General features: G+C 42.1%; 1 protein-coding gene across 1 annotated transcript in view; it reads right to left on the reverse strand.

Moving 5' to 3' along the window:
- Window positions 1–20,764, reverse strand: part of BLACAT1 (BLACAT1 overlapping LEMD1 locus) — a 43,512-nt gene extending 22,748 nt beyond the window's left edge. The window contains exon 1 of the mRNA XM_074308956.1: window positions 20,672–20,764. The gene's annotated coding sequence lies outside the window, so the exon portion shown is untranslated. The remainder of the gene's footprint in view (window positions 1–20,671) is intronic.
- Between the last annotated feature and the right edge of the window lie 321 nt (window positions 20,765–21,085).

The following is a 21,085-nucleotide window of genomic DNA, read 5'->3' on the forward strand; positions in this document are numbered from 1 at the left end:
GGGGGAAGGAGGAATGGAAGAACAGGAAGACACAATGCAGCCTGGGATTAATGTTCCTAGAAGCCTACCGGTTGGGGCACTCCTACTATTCTCAGATGAGAGCATTTGGATTTCACCTGGTACTTTCTTGCATTTCAGACCCAACAAAGGGAGGAGTGAGGGGAACCCTCTGAAACCTGAGTCTGTTTGCAGGTACTAGCTGAAAAACTAGAACACTAAGGCCAGCAAATATTAATTTCCAGTTAGATCCTGAATAAATCTGGGATAGCCAAGAGAAAGACCTCTATCTCCTTCTACTAGCTCACTGATACACATAGTATCTGTGTGTGTATCTGTGATTGGGTGATGGAGAAATAACTTGACAGAAAATTAATTTTGACTTGCAAAGACCTACACAAGCTGGTGATACTGTTCCTGCTTCCTTTTTTTGTTTTAAACAACATGGCTTAATGAATGGTGTCAGGTACGAAAACCTTAGTTTGAGCCATTCCCTCCAATACTGTGTGGCCATATGCCCCCTTCAGACTTGCTTTCCCTCTCTGTAAAATAAAAATAATAATACTTTTATTTCTATTGTGAAGATGTTTCACAAACAAGAAAGTGCTATATCCATGAAAGTTGTTATTGTTTCTTAGGTTACAAAGACAAAAAAGTTAAATGATAGTCATTGGCCCAGAAGTGAGTAATTGGCTGTGTAAACAAATTGGTTTTCACCTTCCTTTCCCACCAATTTCAACAATTGCAGCTAGTAAAAAATTACTGTTGGAACATTTTTTCCCATAAATTCTAGTAAATGCTGCCCTCCTCCACCATCTTGATATAAACCTGGAAGAACATTTGTTCATTCAACAAGTATTTGCTGACTCCCCCCCTCCACCCACTCCAGATAAGACTCCATGCTGTGGACAAGACAAAATGACTAAGACAAAGGTCTCTTTCCTCCAGCAGCAGAAGAGTAATCCCAACTCCCAGCAGAATGGGAAGCAAGGCTTCATTTAGATTTGCCTCTGCTTGAGTACCTGGCAGGGTCTTCAATACAAAAAGCTGGAGAATCCTTGTGCTCCTCTCACTATCAGTGATGGATGAGGAGCCATCACAGATCAGCCTGCTCACTTTAGGAATGTCACTTTCTCCTGGACCTAATAAATGGCTCTGTGAATCAACTTAACAGGACTGCTCCCTTAACCCTTGATCATTTTGTGATTCCACCAGAGTGGTTTTCCACTGCCTCTACCAGTGGTCTGCCAAGCCTAGGTCTGTGGTGCTCACGAATACATGCAAAGGAGGAATCCTGGAGGATTTTCCTGAGGTGTCTATCTAACACTTCTTGGAATAAATGAGAGAGAAAAGTAGTATTTGACATTTATGCAGCAACTTCAAGTTTGCAAAGTACTCTAGATAATAACAGCTAGCATTTCTATGAGCAGCTTTAAGGTTAGCAAAGAACTTTGCATAAACTTCACACTAATCCTGTGAAGGGGGTGCTGTTTAACTCCATTTCACAGATGAATAAACTAAGGATCAGAGGGCTTAAGTCACTGGCAAGTAACACAGTTGAATAAGTTTCTAAGGGAATGGAGCATCAGCTCAGGTCTTCCTCACTCCAATTGTGCCAATTGCCTTCTGAGATCTATTGAGATGTCCTGGGAAAGAGCTTGAGATTTGGAGTCAAAGGATGTGCCATTTTCCTGGATCTGCCATTTGGCATCTATATGACCCCAGCTGAGTCACTTAATCTTATTTGAGAGACTACATTAGATGCTCTCCATCTTTTGATTCCAGGCACTTTTTCTGGCTGTCTCCCATGCTGGAACACCCTCTCCCTCCCTGACTCTGACCACTAATCTCCCTGACTTCCCAATTAAAAGGCTCCCTTCTACCAAAAGCTTTCCAGTGCCTTCCCTTCTGTTAGTTATTTCCCATATATCTGTATATAGGTGTATTATTGTTTGCACTTGACTATAAGCTCCTTGAGTGCAGGGACAAGCATTTAGCACAGTTCCTGGCACACAGTAGGTGCTTAATAAATATTGATTATTTGAACAATTGATCAACCTCTAGGGTTCCTTTCAGAGCTAAAGCTAGGATCTCATTTGATGCTCACAACTGCCGGTGAGATAGTCTCTGTAGAGACATTTACAGATGGAGAACCGGCTTCAGAGGGATCAGAGGTAAGATACAGACACATGCTTTTTTGACTACAGGTTCAACACTGCCTACTACACCATCCTGCCTCTCCCAGAAACCTATAATTAACCATTATCAACTTCACCTCCCTGTTTTATAACATAGGCTGCAGTCAATCCTCCCAGCTACCACCCCTCAAAGCCCCACTGAGCCTACTTCGTGGCATTATCCGGAAACTGGTTCAAACTGGATTAATTACAGAGGTGGTCTCAGGGGCTGAGCTGATGTCAGAGCCCTTGTTAAGTCCAGAAGTTCAAGTCTGCCCTTGTCTATTTTCTTTTTGGAGGGAAAAAAATCCTCATGCCTCTTTAGGCAGATGAAAAGAGGCAGGAACAGTGGAGACCGTGGTGCCGATGGGATGTTTCCCCTCCCACCCCTCTCCTAGTTAATTTGCTGTGGGGAAGACAGAGTCACCAGGGTCCTCCTTATAAAAATTTCACCAGCTGTAGTTAATGGTTGTAATTAATAGGTACAATAAATTTCCAATGGCTGACTGGGATGGGCAGGCGATTGAGTCTTAGTGAGTCCAGGAAGGGAAACTAGTTATTTAATAACCCATTTTCTAGTGCTTTTCATACACCCACTCACTTGGAGTAAATATAGATACCAGAGAGCAATCTCCAGGATATATATAGAATGTGGAAATAAAACTACTATATTTCTAGATGTACCTACTGTAGCTATCTAAGGAGTTTTCCCATGACAAACCTAGAGAGAGAGAGAGAGAGAGAGAGAAAGAAGCAGACAGACAGACACTGATTTAGACACCCGCGCATACTAGGAGTCAGGAGACTCGAGAGTTATTCTTGGCTCCGCTGCTGAGTCACTTTGGGATTGTCATTGAACTTCTTTGAATTTTGGTTTCTTTAGCTAGAAAATGCCAGAGGACAGACAGACTGTTGAGGTTTTAACATTGGGCATTTTTAGGACTTTTCTCCACATGGGATGGGAAAGGGAGTAGGGAAAATGATTTGACCATGTCCCCTTAAGACTTTTAGATGAGGATATAGCTATACTCTTTCAATTCTTTTATGTCTCCTGCTTGGGCCAGTCCATCTCTAACAAAAAAGTATTATTAAAATTGTAAAGGCTCACAACAAAAGGAAAACCAGGAATAGAAATCCACTACAATTAGCTATCAAAATAGTGTTGACAATAATTCCCTCATTACTCTCCCCGGCCTCTCTTTTGACACATTTCTGCTTATTTATGTACTGATCCCTCTCTTGTATCTCCTTATTTATCCCTTTTCTGCTAGTTCAATTTCTCACTTAAAATATGACCTCTTTCTTGATCCTGCCCTATTAACAACAGTACCTTCCTTGGGGTCTTGCATGAGGCAAAATATGAAAGTCTCATCCTTTTAAGAATAATCTCACAAGACTCAGTTAGGAAGGTTTAGAATGGCAAGTTGGAATAAGACATAGCAGTGGAAAGAAGCAATGAGCCAGCAGCTTTGAGCTGGGCTGGAGCTCCTGAAGTTTGGTCCAACATTTTCTGAAATGTCAATGTTCACTTTCTGTGCTATAGGAATTTCAGGTCTGTTGGCTGGATAGGAAGGGGAGCATCTCGTTGGATGACCCACATGATTGGGGGAAAGGAAGCTTTAATGAAAAAGATCTGATTATTTTGACCTGGTCTCTAGCCTAGGACATTATGTGAATGTGTGTCAAGGGAGAAACAGGATTCTCTCCCCCATCTCCAACTATATCACTTATGAGCCTAAAATAGAGAAAGCTGCTTTCTAACTCCATTACCCCCCCCCCCCTCTTTTTTCCTTTTATATTGCCTACCTCTCTAGACATGTCCTTTCCTCACTATATCAAAGGAGGCTGGAAATGAGAAACAAAACCTTATTCACCAATAAGCCTCCTTTTAAATTTAACTCCCAATGAGGCACAAAATCCATGCTAACTGTCCTGGTACAGACCACTGGACCACCTCATTAATCATCTCTCCAGCTGATCCTCAAGTTCCTAGTTGAAAATCCAGAAGACCTATTTTGTCCCTCCAACTGACCCTCAAACATAGTATCAAGTAACAGAATCCCTGAGGATTTAATGATTCACAGCAGGGGAGTTGGTTTAGAAAGACTTAGTTTCAAATATTAATTCATATATTTATTAGTTTTGTGGCCCTTGGGTATATTATTTAATCTCTTTGAGTCTCAGTTTCTTAATCTATAAAATTGAGATTAAAATAGTACAGAATTGAGGAGGATCAAATAAGATAATGTATATAAAATGATCTGCAAACTTTTTAGTATTATGTAAATTCAAATTTACAACCTCTTTCCCAGTTTCCACTGGCAGAAATCATTCTAAGTCAAGAGATATTCACCTTTGTGCTGAATTTTTTTTTCTTTTGTCATTTTATTTGTGGAAAAGTAAAAGAAGCAGGAGCTGGGCATTGGGCTCAAACCTAAAGAAGCCTGGGTTCTCTTTAAAGATTAACTCTTCTTGCTGAAAACACTCTAATTCCTTAGAAACCTGGGGGTTTCTTTCTGGTGCTATGTGAAAGGTTCTCTCTCTTTTTCTTTCCCTCCTTTCTGTCTTTCTCTGTCTCTCACTCTCTCTGTGTCTGTCTGTCTCATCGCCTCCATCTCTCTCAATTTCTCCTCACATTTTCTGGGGTTTAAAAATTTATTTGAACTTATACGGCAGGAAGTCTGAACATTTAAAATTGACAAGTAATCAAAAACGATCTCCTTTCCTCCAGTAATTTCCAATCTACTCCTAACAACATATCGCAAACAAATAAATAGCCCCAAAGCCCAGAATAGGGGAGACTGAGGGACTACAGTGGGTTGGGTGTGTGTGACTGATATGGAGAAGGTATCTGGATAATCTCTCCAATAGACAATATGACCCTGGGCAGTGGAGAATAAGCTCTCCTCAGCAATGACTTGTGCCCTGCTTCCCTTCCCGGGTTTTCCCTTTAAGGTTTTCACCAAAGCAGCCTTTGATGTGGGGGTCTAAATTACTCTTCTGCCAAATATACTATTATGTTAAGTCCAGCCTAAGAGATGGAATGGGAAGATGGGAAAAGCATTATTTCAAACAGCCAGGAGAAATCACCACTTATTCCCTCTCTCCCTTAGCCCCTTGCAATTTAATTCAATTCAATATAATCCAGCAGATATTAGATTGCTTGCTCTGTGCACTGCACTGTGCTGGGCTAGGTGCTCCCTTCTCTTGCCCACCCCAGTCACCTCTCCCTTCCAGGACAAATATTGTCTCCATTCCTCCCCCTCCCTCTGCCTCCTTCTGTCTCTGGCGTGAGTGGGGGGATGGTATGCCACCCCCATTGTGCAGATGGGAAAACCTACAGAAAACAGGCTGAACAGGCTCCAGGCTAAGCCAAAAAGAAAGGAGATCCTCAGACTCTCGGGCACTAAAATCCAGGATCTCTCTGATATTAGATATACCCCCTTTCAAAGCCTTGAGTGTGTCTGTGTTAGGGGGTGGGGGGGGATGGGGATGTTGAGAAACCAGTAATGGGACATGCATTAAATTAGCAGAGAAGTAAGAGAGACACTTCTTTCTCAAGACAGAAACACAGTAGCTCCCTGTAAAGACAGCACCCTCCCCACCTTCTCAGGAGTCAGAGAGGAAAGGGATACACCTAGATGAAGGAAGGGAGCCCTATGGTCATGCACTCATGCACAGTGCTAACTCTATCCCCCTCCCCAGCTCCAGAGAGGCAACGTCCCCAAGATCCCCCTCGGTACCGCACCTCGGTAATTAAAATATGAATTCACCTTCCCTCCCTGAGCCATTCATCACTGCGGCAGGGAAGCAGCTGCAGCTTAGGAGACCGGATTTGGGGGATTAGCCGGGCGGTGGAGCAGACACACCAGAAGAAAGAATTAAAAAGGAAGGGGGGAAAATTGGGTTTTGTCTTGCCACCTCCTCCCTCTCCCTTCATCTCCTGCTGCCACCGCTCCCCATACACCTCCCCCACCTTGTTCCCCCAAAGCCTATTCAGAGTAGGTTTCTGGGAGCTGTAGTCTGCAAGGCAGTGTTGATAAACTGTTAGGCCAGGGGTGGGTGGTGGCACTGACTACAGATCCCAAGGCTTCTTCTCCTAGTTGGCAGGGGCTGGGGCAGAAGCTGGGCACCAGGCTCAAGTCTAGGGAAGCCCTGGCTCTCTTCAGAGGTTAACTCTTTCTCATCCCAGTTGAGACAAGGCCCTGACTTCTTTCTTACTGAAAACACCCTAATTCCTGAGGGATTTGCAGGTTTCTTTCTGGTTAGGAAAGACCCCTGGACTCAGTTTAAGGGCAAGCCACCTTTTCCCCTCTCAGAATTTTGGGACCCCTTTCCCACCTACTCAATCATGGAGAAGAAAATGGAGAGTTCTCTTTCTTGTTTCTACTAGAGAGCAGTCTAAAATCCTGAACTTTATGTTTCCTTCTACCCCCTTGCGATATTCCTTTGCCAGCGCCTGCTATTTCGGTACTTTGTGGGGAACAGGGAGGCAACAGGGGTCCTAGACTGTGAAAATTCTGCCCTTGTATGTTGACATTCTGGGATTTTTCCTTTCCTGCTCAGTGAAAGTTGGCCACACCCTTCTGAGCTCTGATCAAAGCTTGATACAGAGCTGCAGCTAAGAATATAAAATGTGGAATTTTAAAACTAGAAAAGAGCTTAAAAGACCATCTAGACCAACCCTTTTTTCCTAATCAATTTTCCTGGGCCAGGGACATCGTTTTCAAACTTTGCCCAGGGTACACAAATGCCTTTTTTTCCAACTCTGTTCCTTCCACCATGATCTTCATACCTTCAGCTTTGGGTTCTTCTTTTATTCCTGAGAGCACTAACAGGTATTGACCCTGAACAGTCCTTGAATTCTAGTAGAGTCACCAGCAAACTCAGAAACAAGATCCCTGAGACTCAGCCTACCTGGGAAGGTAGACCCAGAGTGCAGGAAAAGAAAGCTAAAGTTCATGGAATGGAACAGACTATTTGACTGGGACAGGGAGACAATCATATAAGGGAAGGCATGGATTTCTGAGAAAGAAGAAACTCAAAGTTTGAGAGACATTATTGGATACTGATTTCACTCTTTTCCACTATTTAACCTTGGAAGACTCTAAATCAAAGAAAGGAGCGGAACATCATCCGGGTCTAATCTCAGTGAGTTTTGAATGGGGCATCTCTTTAATTCCTTTTTGTTTTTATACCTAGTCCCAGAGAAGAGAAATAGATGGTAAATGAAGAGCTATGGAGTTGATCCTTTGAATAACATTATGAGCAAATGTCTTCCCTCAGATCTCCTGAGAAGTATATCCCCTGCACATTCTCTCTGACAGTTGCTTATAGCACAGATGAATAGGAAGTTGGGAATGAAAGCCAGGAATGTTTCTGTAGTCACTCATCCTGAGTAACCTAGATCCTTTCTGTCTCCTGGAGGCTTCTAGGTTGAGAAGAAAGTTGCTCAGATCAAAACAGGAAGGGGATTTCCTAGAGAATGGCTGGATGGTAGGCATGCTGGGGCAAGGGATCAGTTTCCAGTGCAACATAATAATATTGGTATTTATTGATATTGATATTTATATACCACTCCACATACATTACCTCATTTGATTCTCACAATAACCCTACAAGGTAGAAGCTGCAGGTATAATCCTCATTTTACATGTGAAAAAAAAACAAACTGAGATTCAGAGTGAAAGTAGCTTTCCCAAGGTCACAAAACCAGTGGCAGAAGTGAGATTTGAACACAGCTTTTCCTGATGGGAGTTCAGATTGGAATCTATCCCTGTTCCATGCAGATAAATACAGAGAAACAGGAGGGTGTGGGAATGGAGAGTGAGGGGGCAAGGAGGGCTACTTTACTGCTACAGTTTACAACTGTACATATTTTAATGGCAAGAAATTGTGTTTTCTATATCAAGCAGGTATTTTATTTTGTGGTGAATTGAATTGTATTATATAACAAAGGTTATAACCATTCAATAAAGAATATATATTCAGAGATGGGGACAGAAATTTTCAAGTTTTGTCTAAGGTGCAGAAATATTCTATGTGGGGAACATCTTATATATTATGAGAAGGGCAAAGGAAAGAAAATTCCCTGAATGGAGCACACCACAATTCTATAAGCAAGAGCTGAATGTGGTGTCTTTCCAGAATACCCTCAGTACAATCACTTCTCTAATTCCATTCTGGGTCTCTCTTTCTTCCTATGTGCCTCTCTTTTCAACCTCTTATAATGTGGAGTATTTCATCTATACTAGGAAGACATTGAAGGAATTTAGAAGACTCTAGTCAGTGACCTCGGTCGAGTCAGCTAAAGTTGCTGTTTTAATCCTTATTTTTATCTATAAATAGATCTATGTGGATGACACGCTTACCAAATTTTCAGATGATTTGAAGTTGGAAGAGATGGCTAACGCACGACAGAATGGCGCTCCAAAAGAATTCTAACAAGCTAGAATTGTAGGCTGAGGTTAAGGAAATGAAATGTAACAGGGATAAATGTAAAATCTTGCATCTGGGTTCAAAAAATCAATTGTACTAAATAGATAAGATACAGCCAGCAACATAGTAACTGAGCATGTAGTCCATGTTTAACAGAGTATGGTGAGGGTTTCATGTTCTGTGAATTAGTAGAGTCCACAAGTGTGACATTGCAACTAGATGAAAAGTCTTGCCCTTGTTTAGTAGACATATGTTGCATACTAAGACCCTTTCTTCTCTGTTCCTGCATCTTCTTCTGTGTTGCCTTAAGGAATATGGCCTTCTCATAGATAGTACACTAAATAATGGGGCCCATTGATCTCTGGATTGACTCTTCTAATTCTTTTTCAAAACCCAACAAATTCCTTTTCACCTCTCCTTGTTAAAATACTAGGTCTTTTCAAGGTTTCGCTCATTGGCTGCCAATGGGAAATCTTTCCTAATCTACTCAGTTATTAGTGCTTTCTCCCTCCTCAAATTATGGCATGTTTGTATAACATAATATAATATGACACGGCATGACAAAACATAATATAATATATTTGTTTACATGTTGTGTTCCTCTAAATGAATATAAACTCTTTTTGGACATGGTCTGTGTTTTCTTTGATTTTTTTTCTTAATGTCTACTGTCTAGCACAATGTCTTACCCATAATTAGGTACTTAATAAGTATTTAATGGATTGGCAGATCTGAAAAAAACTGTAAAGAAGTAGAGCTTCCAGAAGGAATGCAGTGATAGCCTCATTAATCCTTGTCCTATCAGAATATGTCTGGGGGATCCAATACAATTTTCAATGTTACATTTTAGGGGAAAATTGACCAAGATTCTTGGCCAAGAAAAACTTAGAAAAGAAATGAAAAATACTATCAAGTATGCCACAACATTGCAGTATCTCAGTTTCAATAGGACTCAGTGACTGAATCTAACTCATACCTGAAAATCTATATCTTTTTTCAACATGGCTTTCAAATAGTCATTGAGCCTGTGTAGGATTCATTGGGGAAAGCCCATTACATCCTGAGGAAACCCATTCCACTGCTAAACAGTTCTACTTAGTAGGGATTGAGTCTAAATTTGCCTCTCTGCGCCTTCTACCCATTGGTTCTAGTTCAGTATTCTGGGAACAAGCAAAACAAGGTTAAGCTCTCTTCTATCTCACAGCCCTTGAAACACTTGGAAGATGGATACCATTCTCCCCCTCCCTCTAGTGGCTTCTCTTCTTTAGGTTAAACTTCCCCAATTCCTCCAGCAGATCCTCAGGTGGCTCAGTCTCCAGTCTTCTCACCATCTTAATCTCTCTCCTGGATACTCTCCAAACGATGCAGTGTCCTTTCTATGCTACATCTTCCTCCTTCTGGACACTATTCCTTTGATGTCATTTGACCAATGACTCATTTTATTTGGTCCTAGGAGGCAGAACTGGGACCAAATAGGTTAAAAGGTCAATTTGGGCCCTAAATATGAGGATGAAGATGGTGAGGATGGTAGTTCATTCACTAATACAGTACTTCATCATTTACAAAGAGCTTTCTCAAACCTTAGAGCTGTCCAGATATGGAATTGGCCGACTCAGCAAATGATTATTTCCCAACATTTAAAGGTCTTTATTGAAAGGTTGGATGTCTGCTTTTGAGGAATGCCACTGAAATTCATGCTTTAGGGACAAGTTGGACGAGATGATTTCATGATCCTATAATTTATGATCTTGGAGGTCTAGGATACCAGTTGATTTTAAAGTTCCCTGACTGTTTTTAAAAATCACTTCTGTTCTGGGTTATTGCTAGTAGATATAATATGAATGAGAAATCCTAGAATGTAGGCACTTTAGATGTCCCATTTTCTACTAGCTCTCCCGCAACAAACATTTAGTCACCCACTAAGTGTAAAATGATAGAAATGTTTTACTTGTACTCAAGAATCTTGCCTTCTATTTGGGAAAGGAGATTATAGATTTAGGATTGAAATCAATTTTTAGATGTCATCAAGTCTAATCTTTTTTTTTTTTTTTTTTTAACAATTGAGGAGACTGAGGAGGCAGAGAGTTAAAAAAATGTGTCCAATATTACACAGATAGTAAGTGACAGAGCTCAGGATTTGAATTTTGGCCTTTTAACTCCCAGTGTAGCATACCTTCCCCCTTTACCATAATCACAAAAGTAGAAAGGACTATAAAGATCTAGTTCATGTAAAGTCTGAAAGCAGATCAAAGCATATTATTTTCACTTTTTAATTTTTTTGTGACTTTTCCCCTTTGTTCTGTTTCTTCTTTTGCAACTTGACTAATGTGGAAATATGTTTCTATGATTGCATATGTATAATCTATATCAGATTGCTTGCCATCTAGGGGAGGGAGGAGGATAGAGGGGGAAGAAGAAAAATTTGGAATTCAAAATCTTATGAAAATGAATATTGAAAACTATTTTTATGTGTAATTAGAAAATAATATTTACAAAAAAAGAAAAGTACTTCAACCCCCCCCATTTCACAGATGAGAAAACTGAGATCTAGAGGCTAAAGCACATTCATTGAATTAGTGACAAAACAGTACTAGAACTCAGAGCTTCTGACTCCAGCATTCTTTATGTTACTGTTTTATAGCTCATTCCTTGCCCCAGTCCCATCATCCCATCCAAACTAGAACCCTGGGGGTTCCAGTGTCCTTTTCTCAGTGAGGCTCAGAATGTGGGTTCCAAGGGGAGACGCAGGAGCTGTCGCAAGAGGAGGCTCTCCCCTCCCTGTAGCCCATGGCTTTTAGCCCTACATGAGTTGGGAAAAGCAATCACATAGGAATGAAAAGCCATAAGCCACAGCAGAGAGCTAAGGGAGGATCCATCGGTGGGAAATCCAAAGAAAATGGGGAGCTGGGTATACCTGAGAAAATTCTCCCTCCCCACCCATCCCCAGCCTCCCAGAGCTGGTTTAGCCTGGCTTTAGTCCAAGGCCCCCCAAGTGTTATTCTTCACCTTTGTCCCCCAATCCTCGCCCCAGGAATACTAAAGCCAGTCTTGTAATGAGTCTTCAGTTCTCTGTCCCACAAAAGCTTCCACACAATGGTACTCACTCTGGGCTTTTGGAGGTGGTGGTAGTAGCTTCCTGCCATAAAGGACACTTTTTAATTCCCTTAATTAGCTTCCAACCCCCTGCCTTGGAGACCTCAATGTTCCCCCACCCCTTTCCCCCAGAGCATGGAGATGGATTCTTTCAATGCTGGCTGCCCTTGTGCCCCAGATGTTACAGGTCCTTACACACATTAACCCTTTCTAGCCCATGGCAGTGATAATTGGAATTAGAAATAAGTATCCCTTATCTTTTTTGAGTTCTATAGATATCAACAAAATCTCCCAAGACTCCCAAGCTTTGTGAAACCTAGGAGTGACTGCCTATACCAGGAGATCTCAACTTTTTGTGTATCATGGAATCCTTTCCTTTCTCAGAATAATGTTTTGAAGTACATGAAATAAAATTCAAAAAATTGCAAAGGTAATCAATCATACTGAAATACAGTACTCAAAATATTTTTATATGGGTTCACCCATATTAAGAACCCGTGCCCTAGACTTTCTAGCCATTTGATTAAGATAAATGCAAACTTTACTCTCTCATGGGCTTCTCAGAAGAGAACAATTGTTTATTCTAACCTTGAGTGAAAGTAGAGAAAGTGAAGAAAAGTTGATGGTGTTTCTAAAAGGCTTAAGGTGCTGGTGATGGGGAGATATTAGAGGATCCAAAGGGTCCTTGACAATAGTGATGGGGAAAGTAGGTAATGGTAGGGAAGGTAGTGGTGGGCTTTTGCTTTTTGGCATTATATAATTGACAAGTAGGAGTGATTAAGCCACTCTCTTTTTTCATGGTATCAGGGTTGAAGCAATAGGCAAAACTGAGAGAGAGGCCCTTACCAGCTTCTAAATCTAAAATTACTGGGGAGACCCTTATTCTTGACTCTGTTAGTGGGACAGCATCCTAGAAAGCTTGGCTGTTTCCTTCTTTCTTATCCTGATAATGTATTGTTAGCAACAGTCTCTCAGAAACTACTCACACACACTCACACACATACACACACACACACACACACACACACACATACACACACACACAGCTTCTCCTCATTTCCAGGAGTGTCCATATGATCCTAAGTTCCATGGCATAGCTCCTTACCTCCCCTAATAATGGCTTAATAAGACAGAGACAGCTGTACTCCTGGCATTGTATGCCCTCTGGAGCCTGGACACTTATCAGCTGCCCACCAAATGGCTCCCATTTATCCCAGGGAGACATCTACCCTAGAAAAACACTTCTTCCTGTCCCCAGGTTTGCAATCATGTCTAGACTCATGGGGACACTCTCATTGCCAAAGTTGCTAAACTTTGGCTAACTCCTTTCTCGTGGAATCTCACGTTTTCTGCAGACTCCTTAGGCTGAAGAGCTGACCTCAGGACTCTCTGCTCCTCATTCATACCCTCTGAGAATAGGAACCCAATCCACAGATTTCCCACTCCTGCAGTTCTTTCTTCTCCCTTCCTGACTGCTTCAGCATTCACAAGCTCGAAGATTCACTCCAGAGTGGAGAGCAAAGGCTTTCCAGAAAACTTCAGCCAACCCTCGGTCCCCTTAATCCCTCCCTTTCCTTCTTCTTTTCCCAACTGGAGTACAAGACAGACAGTCCCGAGGGTCCGCAGTTAGCTCACCTGGCCCCTGGCAACAGAAACAACTTCCATGAGATCCCCTCCAATCACTTGCTAAAGCAGTTTTCTCAGCTCTCCCTTCTTCTATTGCTCTTAATCCCAAACTACTTCTACATTCTGTCTGGACTAGGGATGAGCGGACCTTGGCCTACCAGTCCTGCTTTACCTCCCATGCCTTTCCCCCTCCCTCCAAGCACACATCCAATCTGAGCAGTGCTTAGAACTACTTGACTAATTTTTTAGACATCGATCCCTCCCACTCTTTCCCCTCTTGTCTCCTCCAGTGAACTGGGAGCTGGGCTTCCAGCAGCCGAGGGGCGGAAACCAGGGAGGAGCCCTGGTCAGGTATTCCTTGAACCCTGATTCTAGGGTACTTCAATAACAAAGGTCTCATTGAGCTGCCTTCTGTTTGGTCTGTGAAGCACAAACCCCTGTATCCACTCCCTTTTGATCTCATTCCCTCTGTGTCCTGTGTATTCATTTCTCCCTGATATGTTATTGGGAGAGGGCATTTTTTTTTCTCCTTTCTTCCTTTCAGAACTACTCTTCCCCCCTTTCCTCCCCCCCTCCATGCCTTTTTGTTGTAATGGTGGTTATTCTGAGCATAAGAGCTAAGGCACCTTTCTGGTATCCCCCAACACTTGATCTTCCCCACTCTCCCCCAAACCACCTCCTGCTTCCACTCCTCTGAGTTTGTATCCTCTCTCCCTTTCCTTCCCTTTCCCTAATTAGTCTTCGCTCCAAATAGATACACAATAAACTACTCTGCTCAGTTAAATAATTTCTTTGGATCATTCACCCAGCTTGAGGAGTGATTGGATCAATGTTTCTCTCTGTTATTATATCCTTTTTTTCTGAGCACCCAGTCTTGAGCGTCACACCCTCTCCTCTCCTTCCTCCCATCTCTATCTGTTCCTTCCCTTCCTCTCAGTGTGACTAAGCATCTTGAAAAATCTATTGAACTCTGGCTTTGAATCTTAGGACATTCTGAAATTGGAAAATGAGACAAAACAGGAGCTTTTCTCCCCAAAGGGAGTATTTGAGCAAATGGAAATGGCACTCAGACAAGAGTAAAGTCAAGGTTCTGATTTGCCAGGTGCACCTTTGATGGGCAGCTGCTTCTTTTTTTCTGTCCTGAGACCAGATGGACTTGGGCAACAAGTGCTCTTTCTAGATCTGAGGACCTTGAACTGCTTTGGCAGAGGGAAGTTATTCAAGCCTAATCCCAGTGGAAAAGTATCCTCTACTTCTTCCAAAAGTCATGGTTAAAGTGAAGATTCTCCAATTAAGATCACAGTTCATACTCACAAAAACCATTCAATGACTTGTCTGCTTAATCCCCACTGCTTCTTGGTTCACAATGATTTTCTCTGACCTCATGTCCATCTTGGAACTCCAATTAATCTCTAGATTCCCAACCACAGCTGGTAATAGAAAATGGGAGACTGGGAGACATAGCTCAAAAAAATCTCACAGGCACCAATTATAGGAAAGTGATCTCAGGATCACTTATATCTCTCCTTCTCTTTCTTATCCCTTAGCAAGCTCTCAGCTTTGTGGATTGCACATTCCCTGTTCAGATTTCCTGAATCACATCCCCACTTTCTCACTTTCTATCTAGAGATAGAAAGACAGAATTCTGAGTATTTTCCCTGAAATCCTAACAGATGCCCATGGTCTCTATCTTGGCTGACTACAGAGGGCCCTGGATGCCTGCTCCCCACATCTCCCAGCTCTGTCCTTCCCTCCTCCTCCTTCTCCCAATCTCTCAGGTGCTCCCATTCAGCCTAAACACAGGGATTTAGGAAATTTCTCTTGCCTTGACAGAGGCCCCATTCTTCCCTCCTGTTTGTTCTTATTGTTCTCCATGACTACACATTCTCAGGCCTCTAATGAGATAGCAGACTGCCCTGTCTACTGGTCCAACCCCAGTCCTGTTGCCTTAGGAAGGATGGGAGGGGAAAGGGAAGGAGTGTGGCTTGTTGTGTGGATAGCTCAGAGAAAACTGGATTGAAAGAGAGCAGCTCAGAAGGGAAAAAAAAGGAGATGGAAGACAAAGGAAAGGAGGAAGGAGGGAATGAGAAAAATAGAAAGGGAGGTAGAGAGAAAATAGAAAAGGAGTAAGCTAGATAGATAAAGCTTGAGAAAGAGCAAACCTAGACAAGCAAGAGGAAAGCAGGAAAAATAAGGATGAAAAGCAGCAAGAGGAAAGCTTGCCAGAGGAAAATATCTAGAAAAGAAAATAGGAGAAAAATTTAGACTGGTAAATATGAGGTACAGAGGTAGAGAAGGGGAATTGAAAAATAAGAAGCAAACAGGAAGGGAGATGGAGAGAATGAGAAGACAGAACAAGGGAGTGGGGAAGGGCTATAGTGATCCTGACCTCATACTGCTGTTATTTTTTCCTGATGGCAAAGCAGGGACTGTGAAGACAACTCTAAGTGGTGATCTTCCTCCCCTATTCCTCCCCCCTGCTAAGAAAGATCATGACTATGTCTGACCCTACAGAGAGCAGTCAATCCCCAGCACCCTCAGATCCAGCCTTAAAGCTAAATCCTCTTTCATAGGAAAACCCCAAGATCCTTTAATAAGAGTCTGGGAAGTGCCCTTGGCTGGAGCTCTCTGGGAGCTGTCCTCCACCTCACCTTTGCTAGCCTCAGTGGGTAACCTGCTTTCTTGTCTCTAAGATATAGTGTGCCCTTAGATGTACTGATTGTCATTATTCCTGATGATGGCTCATACATATAGTGCTTTAGAGTTTGAAAAACACTTGCTCCTTCATCCCACCCCCAAGCCTATCTCAAATGAAGCAGGACTAGAAATGACTCCAGTCATCCAAATGGGAGAGTAAGCAAGAATGGGGAAGGGGCTCTGAGAGAGGGAATCTATCTCTGAAGGAGAAAGAAACAAGAAGTGTAATGAGCCTTAAATTCTTCCCAGACACGAAGCTCTCATGTCTCATAAAGGAAATGTATATGATGACAGATTTTGACTCACTGAAAGGAAAGAAGTCTCTAACCACTAAAAATTACCAAAGTACCTCATACTTGTATGGCAGTTTAAGATTTACAAAGGTAATTAGTCTGAATATTATCCCCATTCTATAGATAAGCACATTGATCCCTTGAAAGGAGACATAATTATCCCAGGTAATGTCTTTAGTAACATTTTAATCCAGGCACCTAACTCCCAGTCCAGTGCTTTATCCATTACAAGCAGACTTCCTCAAGAAGTAGTGAACATCACTGGGAGTCTGCAAGGAAAGGCCCCTGTCAGAGATATCATAGAAGGGATTCCTACATGGGATGGGGATTGTATGAGATATCTTCTAAGACCTAGCTTCTTAAACTGTGATTCATAATCCCATATAGTCATTCATCACTGAATATGCGTGTTGCAAAATTATGATTTATTATCAATAAATGTTTGATTTGTGTACCTGTTTTATATATATGTATATATATATGTATATATATATATATATGTATATATATATATACACATACATACATACATACACATTTGTAGTTACGTAAAATTTTCTCTCTCGAAAAGGTATCCTAAGTGGAAAAAGTTTAAGAAGCTCTACTCTAAGGTGCCTTACAACTCTAAGATTCTGTGATTCAAAGTCTTAACTGGATCCTTTCCTCTGTATTTCTTCCGGAATGCATTAACCTGGTAGCTCTCTCTACTTCAGTGACAAAGACCAACATCTGACTGTCTCTCCTAAGGATATGGGGCTGGGGGCACATAGGGATAGATTGTGTAGCATTAATCTAGTAGGATTTAATCTAGTAGGATTTTATCTCAGGGATGTCAGATGAGAGATAGTCAGTATCTTACAGCACTAAACATCTATTAAATAAATGAAAATATTTTTGTACATATAACTTCTTTTCCTTTTAAAAATATCTTTAAGATAGAAACCTAAAAATTATTTGGATGGAAACTGAGGAAACAAAGGGAGGGTAGGGAGGGAATGGAGTGACAAGAGATAGTTTACTCACGAAGGCCCAGAAGTATACTAAAGCCTTTCTTCCCCAGCCCTGAGAATTCAGAGAAAGAGAATTTGTTAATGCTAATAGTGGTAGAAAGGGTGGACAGAGTAAAAATCTCAACAATCCCTGAAAGTCAATTGACTCTGATTCAACCCCATAGAGATAATAGAAGGTGCCCAAGTTGGTGCTGTTTGTCTTTCTCTCAGTTTGGAGATGTCATTTAGGATGAATCTTAAGAGTTCATTTCCTGTGAATTCCCAAGGATGAACTGGAACTAGATGGACTTCATTATGATTTAAAAACCCTGGACAAGGTAAACCAAGGTGCCTATGCCTAGATTGGGTTAATATCCTCTACTATTTAAAATTTCCTAATGCTCTGGTTCTTACTAGTACCTTAAGGAGAAAATAATTCAAAAAGATTCTTCCTGACAATCTAAGACAATCTCTGGAGGAAGAATTCCTCAACGCCCCTGTTGATTAGGAACCATAATGGGGTTCTAGGAAACTAGGAAGCATCAAACAAGCCTTTCTACATGAGCACTTCTTCCTCTTCTCCACCCTGATTCTGAGTTTTCCTAGGACAAAGGGGCAAGTTACCAATCTGATTCCCCACAAGGATACCTGGCTTGATCTGACCCAGAAAGCTAACAGAGCTACTGAATTCTTTAGGAGAAGGGAAGGCCAAGAGATTTCCCCAAAGGGGATAAAGGCAGGCAAAAAGAGACTCAGAGAAAGAAAAAAAAAATGGAAGGTAGAAACTAAGGGATTCTGTACAGCCCAGACTATTCTAGTCCTGTACTTGGTTTGTTATTTATTCCTTAATCTATTTTTCCAGGATGGTAGTGGGAGTCACTCTGGCATTGGTCTGTCTCCTCCATTCTTCCCCAGACAGTTTTGTTACCTAGAAGTTCCAAGCTATTGGTTAAAAACAAAACAAAACAAAACAAAATCCAACAACAAACCCAAAGTCTTTGACTTTTTGCATATCGTTATCATTCATCTGGGTAAAAATAAATTAAAATATTTACAATATCTGTTGTCTCATCTCTGTACCCCATTTTCAGACTCTCCTCTCTTCTCCTGGTTTTTTTCCTTTTCTCTTAATGCCCCCATATCCAGACACATCAAGATGCCACCTACTCCCTGAACTCCCCCCCCCCAAAATAAAATGCTTGTAATCTTGAATGGTTTTCATTCTTACTTGAATGCCTGAAAGTCTTCCCAGAGGGTTCTTTTCCACAGGGGGAAGTTGACATGGGTAAGTTAAGGAAGAAACATTAAAAAGAAAACTGCCTTGGGAAGAAGACAGAAGTAAAGGTGGGTAGGGAAGCTGAGCAGAGACTCTCCTAAGGATGATTTGTCATGGTTATTCTGCCTCATTTGGCATTGACTACCTCTCCCCTGGGGGCATAATTCCATTTTCTTTCCTGGAACTGCAGTCCTAAGGATTATCTCTGGAAAAAAGGAGCCCCAAAGTTGACTTCCCAGAAAACTTGGAATTCTAAGCTCTAAGGAATAAGTTCTGGGTGGCTTTATGCTCCAGATCTGGAAGAAATATGGGCTGATGGATAGAAAGCTAGTCATGGAATAGGTAGGATTCAAGTTCAGCCTCAGGATGATATTTTGAATGTTTGATCTGGGCAAATCACTGAATGTCTCAATGGCCGTCACAATTTTCTAAAACTATAATTTATAGATGATTTGATGAACTGTATCTGTGAGAGACATATTTACATGCTAGGTGTTTTCCCCATTCTAATGAAATCTCAGTTATGGTGGACTGACTGGAAGTTAGAATTGATCTAAGGAGACAGACGAACCCTATCCACTTTGGGGGTTTTCTTTCCTCCCCCACCCCTATGATGTGCTAGACAGAAGAGTCAGGACTTTCTAGTCTTTAGTGCTCTCTGCACCTACTTTTTGCAATATATCTGAGTGGATCAGAGGCAGAGACAGCAGGAAGGATTCAAATTAGATATAAGAAAGAACTTCCCGATTGGGGGAAGGGCAGACCTCTGCCTGAATCAGAAAATAAAGGGGATAAATGAGTGCTGTGGAAGCCTCTTCTCCAGAGAGTTTGACATCTCTCCTACAAATCCAAATTAGTCTTTCTTGAGTGAGGAAGAATATGGTCACACCCTCAGAGAAACTGCAAGAACAAAGCCCCTTCTCTTATCCCTAGCTTCTGAGGAGCCCAGAGCAAAGAAATCAATAGCAAAACAGAAACCCAGGGCTGAGGCAAGTACAATTTTCTTCCTTCTGGGCTCCAGAGCACCTCCTTCAGGTAATCTTGCTAAAGACAAAGAACTGATGACCAGCCAATTTTTGCCCAGCAGTAGTCAGGCAAGGTAATGTAGTCAGTAGTAGGCTAGGTAATGAACTCTCATTCTCTGGAAGAGGGGTAGGCCAGTCCCAGTCCTCATTTCCCTTACTAAATCCCAAACTTCTACCCATTCAGGTATTCTTGCTTCTTTTTTCTTTGGGGAAACCCCCAAACTCAACTTTCTAAAACCTCCCTTTAGGTATACTGAAATAGGGAGTACTCTGAAATGCCAGAGATGTAATGAAGCATATTTGGGGTTGGGGTTGGGATGGAGCTGGAGAAGAGGACTGGGCACTTATAGCCGGGCTAAGACACATTAGGATGAGGCAACAAGAAGAACATTTGTGTTCCGTCCCTCCTCCATGATATTGCTGCCTGCTATGTAGCCCTAGTTAATTAATTTTGTAACTAAGCATGGTTACAAAATTGTTAGTGCTCTCTCAATATCCCTGGAGACCACCTGATTGACTGTCCCTGGAGAAAGGACATCTCTACTTTTTCCTTTCTTGAAAGAAGCTTATATGCAAGTCTCTCTAAAAGTCTTGTCCACATCCCCTATCAACAAGCAAGTCCATATACCTTACCCAGCACCAACACCACCCGCCTCCCTGAGGGGCAAAGGTAGAGACCAGCTGAGCAACGGCATCCCGAAACATGGCTACTTGTCTCACCGGGGGAGACTCAGTTACCTCCGCTCCCACACTGCCCTCTGAATTCCACTAGCAAAGAAATCTTAAAGGGAAACAAAGACAATGTGAAGGGAGAAGGTTCCCGGCTCCCACTGGCAAGCTGAAGAGAAATTTGGGCTAGCACTAGAGGGGCTAATCAACAGCCTCAGAGCGCCTTATCCCCAATTCCCTTTTACCCTCTCACGCCTCTCCCCTTTTCTCAGTCAAACCCCAACTGCACAGAGTCATTTCTAGCCTCTTTCCCCCTCCCCTCCCCGGCCCAATCTCAACTGGTAAGTCCCTGACTCTCAGCACTTTCTGCTTGTTTTCTCTCGATACTCACAGTTTCTGATGCTAAGTCGTCTCTTCTCTCTCTTGCACTCGCTCCCTTTGTCTCTTCTCCCTCTCTCTCTCTCTCTCTCTCTCTCTCTCTCTCTCTCTCTCTCTCTCTCTCTCTCTCTCTCTCTCTCTCTCTCTCTCTCTCTCTCTCTCTCTCTCTCTCTCTCTCTCTCTCTCTCTCCTCCCCTTCTCTGCTCTCTCTCCCTTGTCTGATTTTCTGCTGTAGCTTCCAGTCGAGAAAAATAATTATTCTTCTCAATGGGTTAGCACGGGGCACACACACACGCGCGCGCACACGCACACACAGCAGTGGTACCCAATCAATGCACAAATCTTTGGGGTCCCTTTAACCTCTGCGGATGACTCTGGGAGTTAATTATGAAACCTATTTCAGTTCAGACATAAATATGTATTAAGG

The sequence above is a fragment of the Sminthopsis crassicaudata genome, chromosome 4, assembly GCF_048593235.1.
Source record: "Sminthopsis crassicaudata isolate SCR6 chromosome 4, ASM4859323v1, whole genome shotgun sequence".
In the NCBI taxonomy this organism is placed as follows: domain Eukaryota; kingdom Metazoa; phylum Chordata; class Mammalia; order Dasyuromorphia; family Dasyuridae; genus Sminthopsis; species Sminthopsis crassicaudata.